This window comes from Dicentrarchus labrax, unplaced genomic scaffold (assembly GCF_905237075.1).
Source record: "Dicentrarchus labrax unplaced genomic scaffold, dlabrax2021, whole genome shotgun sequence".
In the NCBI taxonomy this organism is placed as follows: Eukaryota; Metazoa; Chordata; class Actinopteri; family Moronidae; genus Dicentrarchus; species Dicentrarchus labrax.
This window is the reverse complement of record NW_026136715.1, coordinates 26,597,959-26,608,509: the sequence shown is the minus strand read 5'-3', so window position 1 is coordinate 26,608,509 and position 10,551 is coordinate 26,597,959.

Here is a 10,551-nt window from a genome sequence, read left to right as displayed (position 1 = left end):
GTGGACAAGGGAATGCAACAAACCATATTTTAGTCACCTTAAAAAAAGCCCACCGGTTAACCACTTTACCTTTACCTTGGGAAACTGAAGCCATTATATCCTCTGTCCAAAGCCACCAGACTTAACCATATATAAATGCTACCTGGCCTCTTTGTTCTTCAAGACACTAACACTGGTACTTGATACGGCAACAACAAAATCTCTGCAATGGTGGACTGAGCTCCCCATCAACATCAGGACAGCAAACTGTACACATCTTCAGTTGCAGACTGAAAACTCATATGTTCAGACTGCACCTTGGCCCATAAATTAATTAATTAAATAAATAATTTTTTCCTATTTTTCTGTCTTTTATTTTCTTAATGTTAGCACTTCAAGCATATTTGATGAGCTTTGATGTACTTGTATGGGTCTAGAAAATGTTGGGTTGTATCCATGGTTGAATACACTTATTGTAAGTTGCTTATCTAAAGGCATTCAATTAATGTAATGTAAAAACATAATATTTAAATAAGAGTGATGTATTCACTTATTAAATATACAAGGACATGGACAAGGACAAGTTCAGAATCAGAATCAGAATCAGAATCAGAATTGTTTATTGCCAAGTAGGTTTTTACACCTATGAGTAATGTGTCTTGGTGCATTGGTGCATAAAATATACAAATATACAAATCACACAAAAATCACACAGAAAAATAAAGTACTTTTAAAATATAAATTAATAAAGCTAGGAAAGAAAGAAAACTGTACAGAAGACGGGAGTGCATTAATGTAATGCATATATACAGGGTGGGTATAAGAGTCCGTGTCAGTGGGGGTCTGGGCCTTGTTAATGAGGCCAGCTGCAGATGGAAAGCAACTGCTTCTGTGGCCAGAGGTTTTGGCCCTGATGGAGTGGTTCAAAGAGTTTGTGGCCAGGGTGGGAGGGGTCAGCCACAATCTTGCCTGCACGCCTCAGGGTCCTAGAGGTGTACAGGTCGTGGAGGGATGGCAGGTTGCAGCCGATCGACCTTCATCATGCAGATGTAGAAGTGTACCATGAACGTCTTTGCCCGTTGAACTTCCTTGGCAGTGGCAGCAGCGTACCAGATGGTGATGGAAGCTTTCTTAGGTGAGGATGAACTCGATGATTAGCGCCCATGTAGAGGTGTAGCATCATGTGTACTTTGGCAGGTTGAACTTCCTCAGAGTCTGCTGCAGGAAGTACAAATGCTGCTGGGTGGGGCTTGGTTCTTCTTAAGTGCAAGGCAGCTCCATGTTTTTAGCTCCCAGGTTGTTCTTGCTGCACCAGGTCACAAGATGGTCAATCTCCCATCTGTAGGTGGACTCATCTCCACCAGAGATGAGCCCAATGAGGGTGGTGTCATTTGCAAACTTCAGTAGCCTGACGGACTGGTGACTGGAGGTGCAGCTGTTGGTGTACAGGGAGAAGAGCAGAGAAGAAAGAACGCATCCTTGGGGGGATCCGGTGTAGATGGTCTGAGAGTCGTAGACATTTTTTCCCAGCTTCACGTGCTGTTTCCTGTCAGACAGGAAGTCTGTGATCCACCTGCAGGTGGAGTCAGGCACAGTGAGCTGGGAGAGCTTGTCCTGTAACAGAGCTGGGATGATGGTGTTAAAAGCAGAGCTGAAGTCCACAAACAGGATCCTGGCATAGGTTCCTGGGGAGTCCAGATGCTGTTATATAGTTACATACAGTTATATACATTATATACATACAACATTTATTTCAAATTAAAACAGTATGGTTTCCACAACTGAGGTGATTAACAAGCTATATGAGTGAGTGGGAGCAATAATAACTAATTGTTGGGCTTCAAACAATTGGGATCAGTTTTAAGATACCTATTATTATTATTCTTAATTACATTTTCATTCATTTGTAAATCTTCTTTTACTATTTTGTTTGCTGATGATACTAATATGATCTGATCTCACAGATTTGACAAGATGAAGATTGAAGATGGTTTCAACTTAATAAGCTCTCACTGAATATTGAAGAGGCTACTTTGATAATATTTGCAGGAAGGGTATGCTTGGGATTATGCTAAGGTGTCAGTAGATGGAAGTCTCTTAAAACATCTACATTTTGTTTGTGACACAAGTTGTGGGGTCAATGGAATAGATATATGAAGAAAAAACAGAAACCAACAACAGACCTGATATAACTGAAGAGAATACTAAACAAACATCAGAATAATAATTAAGAAAAACAAACAAGAAAGACAAAAGAACACACAGAAATAGCAATTTGATGTTTTAGCTCTTTTTTTGACATGGCTATTATGGTAACCCTATATCCATGAAAAAAACTATTTTTAGCTGTATTTTTCTAGCTCTAAATACTACAATACCTATGAGCTTCGGCCACTGTTGCCATGGAGAAGAGGAACAAATCAGCTTTGTTGTTACAATTCACCCACAAGTGATCCAGAAGTGTCTTTTCACATTTTGCCCGCCACTGTAGAATCTTAAGCGCGGTCTGGGATTGGAAGTTTCTTGCTGAAATGCACCTTGGGAGTCATAGTTAATGTCCCACAGTTTTTATGTTTCTTGTTGATTCAAGCAATACAAGTGGTCCAACTGTGAGTCATGTAACACTGCCTATGGGAAAAATGAATGGGGCTTTTACTTCCAGAACCAGGAGCCCTGAAACAGCTGCTCCCACTTTGCATCTCTTTTGTCATCACATTTAATTCATGATGTCCAATTACTTCTTGTTTATGTCTCATTCTTTCATTTCATTATTGTCTGCTTATTTTGTGTATTCTTTTGTTCATTATCCGTGTATAATTGTTACTTATGTTCTTTGTATTGCACTGAATCATGTTGTATTTACTTTTATTTCTCTTTTTAGTTGAGTCAAGGTGCATGGCTTCTTCTCCTGTCACATCTGTTTTATTTCTGTTATCTGGATTCATGCTGTTCTGTTGTATATGTGCGCAAAAAACAAACTAGCAGGGATGTGCTGACTGATACATTAATGTGATAAAATTGACTGTTTCCATTGGCCCACAATAATGTGCATCCTTCAGACCACCGGTGTGTGCTGCTTCTTCATCAGTTAGTGGCCGATGGAGTCCGTGCTATTCCTTACACACACTGGGCCAAATGTCGTTAGAGCTGACCATCAGAGGGATTTGCCATCCTCAGAGCCCTTTGCTTTTGCTAGCAGGGCTAAAAACCCAGCACTGTCAGATAAAAACAAGTCCTGCCATCCCATTGTGGCATTCATTGGCCTGCATACCAGGCTGGCTGGACTTAGAGAGCAGACGGTCTATTGTCACAGCTCAGTGGCCGGTAAAGCTTTATTTGTGGCTCTAATCAAAAGGGGAATTTACTGAGGCTTAGGCTACCTCACTGCAATCAGCAGAAATCTAACGGAGAGCACAGTGTACGGTACACCCTTCACCTTGCAGGGCACTGCATACTTTATTAATCAAGTGTCACTTGTCAAGTAATGAGCCCCAGTCTTTGCTTTAGCACAAAAAATAACAATATACAACCACGTTTATTTTCAGGTTTTAAAACAGAAAAGCTGCAGTTTACTTATTATACTTGTAAGGTTGACAGATATAAAAATATTCTATCTTCATCAGATTACAGCAAAAGAGATTGCAGGTCAGCAGCAATAGTATTAATAGTGTGGAGGCAGAACTGAACGGGGGATTCTGCTGTTATATGGCATGCACTTCAACCATTTACCTGTGGAGGGCTCCGGGAGGACTTCTTTTTAATCATATGGATGTTGATCATTTGTATGACACCCCTCCCCCAGTTTGATCTAGTAACAAAGACTTTCAATAACTGTGTGATAAACTTTTGATTGCCAAAAATCTTGGTGACACTTTTGATCAGAGACCTAAGTTAGTGTTTATCAAACGTACAGTATGTGCAGAGCAGGAATAACCAATCATTAAGTACATTTTATTATGTGAAATCTTTGATATCTCCAGTAGCAATTAATATGTGAAATTAACTACAATTGAATGTATTTATAGTAACAGTGTTGGAGGAAGTATTTGTATACAGTACTGTAGCAATACCACGCAGTAGAAATACTGCAAGTAAAAGTCCTGCATTGTTATTTAAAATAAGATTATGCAAGTATTATCAGTAAAATATGTAAAAAGTAAAAGTGCTCAATGCCAACCCCTGTGGTTGATATAGCATTATATTTGTGCGGCTGTGAGGCAGAGCGAGTGGTTCCTTAATTGGAAGGTTGTGGGTTCAATCCCCAGCTCTTGGTGCCACATGTCAAAGTATCCTTGAGCAAGATACTGAACCCCAAATTGCTCCTGATGCCGTGCATGTGTGAATGTGTTTGAATGTTAGTTTCTGTTCGATGGACATTGTCATCACTGAGTGAATGTGTGTGAAAGGGTGAATGTGGCACGTAGTGTAAAAGCGCTTTGAGTGGTTGGAAGACTAGAAAGGCGCTATACAAGTACAGGTCCATTTACTCATTATTGTTGGATCTATAACATTGCACTTATTTTATAAGCTATTTTTCTTCTACATATAATCTTATTTAATCAAGTAACTAGTAACTATAGCTCTGAAATAAATGTAGTAGAGTAAAATGTGCAATAGTAAAATGTAGAATATATAGATGAAGTAGCATGAAATGGAAATTCTCAAGTACATGTACTTCAAAACTGTACTGTATAGTACAGTATTTAAATCAATGTAATAATAATAATCTTTATTTGTATAAAACCTTTCATAAAAGAAATGCAACTCAAAGTGCTAAGAACTTCTAATACAAAAATACAATAATAGGTCATCCTCTTTGTGACCATTACACATAATGTTAGGCATCTTACTGTAATGATGTTAGAGTAACAGACTATGAGCATTTAAAAGCATGCACTCCTGACCTCTTGTGGCTGAGCTGGAATAAACTGCACTTTTTATATCATACATTTGTCTCCTGTTGGTAAGTCACTATACTGCGATAAAAGCATCAACAGAATATTGTGTGTAACTTGGATGATTATTTCCAGTAACCCCCCCCAAAGAGCTTTTCCATCAACTGAATGCAAAGTCTGGGCTCTACCCTGCTGATGATAAAGCTCTGAAGGACACACTGAAGCACAGGAAGAGGTGTGTGTGTGTGTTCAGAGGGAGAAATCGTGATCAAGTGGAGGTGGGTATTCATGCTCCATTCACACTCATGATACAGCTGTGTGTGTGTGTGTGTGTGTGTGTGTGTGTGTGTGTGTGTGTGTGTGTGTGTGTGTGTGTGTGTGTGTGTGTGTGTGTGTGTGTGTCTGACCTTGCCGTCTCTCTGCTCCTCTGTTTGCCTGCAGAGGTTTTGTGTTGGAGTTCTGGCTGTATTATTTTGCCGGTTCTGCTCCCGGATAAATATCTTTTACAAGTTTCAGGGACATTCACTTTAGCTTCTGACTCAGACACGCTCACAACTACATCTCTATGCCTGCCGTTTCCACAGCAACCTGAAGGCCAATACCACTGAGGTAGAACTGCATGTATAGAGATACGGAGATGCTTGTCTTTTGTTTTGAGTTTCCTGTGTAGTTGATACATTAATCGGAGGTGATACAGGTCTCTGAATACGCCGCAACTTAAGTTAGTTTAAGATGCAATGCCAACGTTCCATTCAACTACAAATGAGTTAGACGTCTGTGTTTTATATTCTAAATGAGTGTTTTTGACTTCTATACTGATTTAATTTGTACTAACTGGACACAAGATCTCAAATCAAAACAAATATTACACAAATAATGCAGTAAAAGTACATAATCTTTCTGTCCTGTACTTTCTCTGAACTTGAAATTCCAGCCAGGATCTCAAAGCTCTTCCGTTGTTTAATTGACCCACATTTGGCAGGTATTCCTTCTGGGAGTTTCCCTTTAATAAAGATGTTGATTGGTGCAGCTTTAAAATTGCACAGCATAAAAATATGTGAGCTGATTGAGTGAAAATGGTATAACTCACTTTGTTTTTGCTCTTTTGGAGAGGTATAAGTGTGCGCCTCTGCCAGTAAGCCATGAAAATTGTTGTTTGTGAGGTGGTATGATCAGGAGAAAATGTAAGTGAACATATTTCCAACAGGGACGGCACTATTGCCCCCACAATGTTCCAGAATAATTGCATTGTTTTCTCTTTTTCTTTATCTCACTCTCTCCTGCCCTCATGTGCCCTTACGGTACCCTGGCTCTCCATTTGCCTACACTGCCTATGGCAGCAGCCAGCTCTGCAGCATTAACGGTCTAACTCCAAGATAGTGTACAGTGTCCATGTCATGGCATCTTTTGGCTCTAATTGTTGTTTATATTACATGAATGTGACGTAACCCTCGGGTGCTGACAGTGGGTGGAGGCAATGCAGTGAGAGCTGGCTCCCACCTCCATGAAGTCATTCTCACAACTTATGCATAGCACTTCATTTCTCCACAGGGAGAGCTCTAAAACACTCACAACGTCACTGATAGAGCTAAAGATTTTTTTGTTTCACTTTTTAAGAAATAAACCCTTTGAACTCTTGCTGTTTTGCTTTGTTTTCACAATTTCTATATACAGTAGATGGCACAATCCCTACATGTGTAAGGCATGTCATGTTATTTTAAGAATATGTTAGGCTAATCATCAACTGGCTTGTAAGTGGTAGTAAACTTGTTCTAGGACAGATCATATGAAACAAAAAGTAATAGACAATTTATAATTGTTTGGATTTTGTATGTCCACTGTGTACAACATACTGTCAATGCGTGTGGGAAGAGAGTGTTCCAGAGGTATAAAAACATGTTGATGAGCTTTGGTTCTGTTGGGGGGGGGGCATTCTGTCCCCAGCTCTAATTGTTTTTCTTTCTCTTACTTCTATTTGGTCTGAGTATATTTTTAGTTTTTGCCGTCATGCTTTGGGTTATGATATGTTGTTATGTTATGTGACTCTGTTAGTCAGCTGTGGCCTACACCTGAGCTGTTTTTATTTAGCCTATATTCCCTTACATTTACGCAAAGCTGTTTCTGTTTTCACCGCAACCATGGAAACAGACAACCATAACCTGGATTACTTTGATTACAAAAAGGAACTTCATAATTGTGAGGCAAGATGTGACGTTTCAATGAATAAATTAATTTCTGATACTTTATTTTTGATGGACAGTTTTTAGGGAGAGGTTCCCAACCTGGGTCATGAATTGGTATTGGGCCTCACAACATTTGTTATTGAAAGATATGACTGATCAACAAAAACAAAATAATAACCCCCCACCCCCAATAATAATATATAATAATAATATAACAAATATAACCTAATAAATGTCTCACTTTATCTGGTAAAGTTTATTTTTCAGAAGCCATGGGTCTTCATTTGCAGTAACCCTGCTCTTGTCTGTGTCTGACACCACACTACATCATACAGGAGTAAGGCAGAGGTGTGATTCCTGTGGCATTCTGACACAACCAGGCAGCCCAACACACTTGGTGAGAAACAGCAAATCTTCACCCATAGGCTGCTGTGCTGTTTGGCTTGGATAACTGGATGACAACTGCAGAGTGAAAAGGCAGCCACTAATAGGAGTGAGTTTCCCCAGAGCTCATAGTTAACTAGAAACTGGTCAACAACCGCTGCCCCCTGCTGTTTGTGAGGAAGATCTATAACACATAGAGCTGAGACCAGCTACTGCCTTTAAACAAGACTAGGTGAAAACCTTTTATATGGCTGGACTGTATATGGTCAGTAGTCACAGGATGACTGCCACAAATACTGGTAAACTGTGTAGAAGGCTGATAAAAGGCGATGTACTGATAAGCGTAACTTAAACATTCTAAAAGGAGTTTTTAACTGGTTATGAATCAGTCTCAGTTTAATACTGATGCCTGTATATGACCTACATAAACAAACAAGACCATCCCCTTCAATCCCCCATCAATGAAACGCGGAGGTAGAAACACTTCTGATTTTGTCCACAGGGGCCGCCAGAATCAACACAAAATGAAAGTTCTTTTTTGCTGCTTTAGATTAAGAAGTAGTGAATACAATTTTACTATTAATACTTCTCAGGGATTTAAAAAAAGCCAGCCAATTTATTTTAAATGAGTTCAACACATTTGATCCTTTTAACATTTTTTTTCACTTTGGTGATTGCCACAAACTGTGACTGTATGTAATTTATACATGTTTAAGAATCTACAAGTCTAATTACTATACGAAAGTGACTTTGATGAGAAAAAGCAGTAAGAATGTTAAGTCGTGCTCAGTGTTGAGAAGCTAAGCTTGTCCGACTCAGAACAAGCCATGCGTACGGCTAAATCACCGGCGATGGCATCTTTTTGCCAGCTCTGGTAAAGACAAAGCTGAAGTAAATGGTAATATTATGTTTAGTTTGGAAGGTAAGAAGTTAGAATATACTGTTGCCCACAACATTGTTTGCCTTACCGTTATAAACCTCTTTCAAGATCCGGATGAAACGCCGGCGTCTGCTGCTTCTCCTTGTTCTGATGTGAACCGGTTTGAACAAAAAGAAAAGAACAACAATTTGCGTGCTCATTCCCACGATTCCGGCCCATAACTACTTTTATTCTGCCGACTGACCGCAAGTTCCAAATGACACCGCCCACTCCTGAGTGTACACAGCCTGTACGTGGGCCGTATCTCAAACAGGCCAGTAAAACAGGTGTGACTGTAACACGGATCTGCTGGTTTGGAGGCAGATCCAGCTCCGAGTAAGCTGGTCACTCGACTGACCAATGGCGTATCTTCATTAACTCACTCACTCAGGAAGTCAGGGACACCTTATGGGGCTGGCCAAAAATAAAAAAGGAGCAGAGGAAACACAAGAGGCAGCAGGTTTTAATATCAGCTCTTTTATTGTGATAAAAGTGTGACTTGTCAGCCAGTACAACCCACATAAAAGACACACAAAACACACAGACACTTTACATAGAAAACTGACTTTGAAATAATCACACAGGGTGACACTAATCAGAGCCATCCAGAGAGCATGAGAGAGGAGGACGGACAGGACGGACAGAACGGACAGATCTCTGATGGCTAGAGCCCGAAATAAAAGCACCCAAGTCTGAAATAATATTAAAGGTACATGTAAAAGAAATAAAATAAGAATCACTTACTCTGTACTCTGTGTGAAGGGGTTAAAACAAAGTGTGTGCAGTGTGTGAAGTAATAATACAATCGTCTCCTCTCTCCTCCATCCTCCTGCTTGTGACCCCGAAATCCATCTCAGTGCCTAAAATGCATCATGTGAAGAGCAGGCTGACATATAAATGGCAAACATATTTTTAAGTTATATTGGTTATTTAAGATGATCAAATGTGCGACCAAACCTTCACCTACAGGCTTCTTCTTTGACAAATTGTTTTCTTCTCCCTAACTCTTGCCTTATTGTTCTATCAGCGCTTTGTTGTTTTAGCTGCATGCTTATCTAATGCAGGACGAGACTGTTTTCAAAGTTTAGATCTTGAATAATAATCTTAACTTTAAAAATAACACGTTTCCTTACACTCCTTGACAATCAAAAATGCCTCGCAACCCCCGTGAAGCTTTGGCGACCCCCAGTTTGGGATCCACTGGCATAGTGCCTTGTAAGGTGCTGTTCTCACGGCCTTCCTCAATGAATTTCACCTTGATACAGGTAGTTACTTTGGTAACGGCCGAAAAAAAGCGCAAGGGAGAAACTAGAGCCAGTGTTTGGTTTGTTCTTTCTGGGTTACCGTAGCTCACAATGATTCTTACATTCAGGTGATCATACACTAATGAAAACACACCTATGAATATTATATTTCATTTCTGCCAATAAATCCTCCTAAATGTTACACGCTGGACCTCTAATACGCCGTATATCTGATCCACCAACCAGCACTTATTGGGTGGTAGTGAGTTGAGGCAACAAAGTCGAGTTAAATAGACCATAAAGCAGGGCACGCTTGATATACCAAAGTATCTAACAGAGTAACTTGTGAAGCCTGTGTGTGTGGTTTGCGTGATACAGAGTCTTTAAATTGTGCTCAATTCTGACTGCATCCTGAATGTATTCCTACTTAAGACTAGTTAACTAAATTAGATACATTTAAAATGTAATTAATTAAATTAATAAATGGCTAAATTAGCCGCCAGGAACATCCCTGCTCATAACCTGAACTTAAGAACCTTGTAAGACCCTTCGTCAAAGGTAGGGATGGGAATTGATAAGAATTTAACGTTTCCGATTCCATTATCGATCCGATTCCTTATCGATTCTCTTATCGATTCTCTTATCGATTCTCATTGGGTGAGGGAATAAGTACAAATTAGTTTGTTTGTATTAACTTGCTTTAATATCTGATCAGAAGACAGAGCACAGAGTATACTAAAACTATGTGTAGCAACCTCAGAACAAACCTAAAAGTATGTGAGCTACTTCTCAAAGTAAAGTCCAGGGACCCATAGCCTAGGGCAGTGTTTCTCAACCAGCATGCCATGGTACGTTAGTGTGTGCCTCGAAAGATTATCAAGAGTGCTTTAGGATTAGGAAATTGTTTATTTTCACATGAACTGGTCCAGACAAAAAAATGTTTGGCT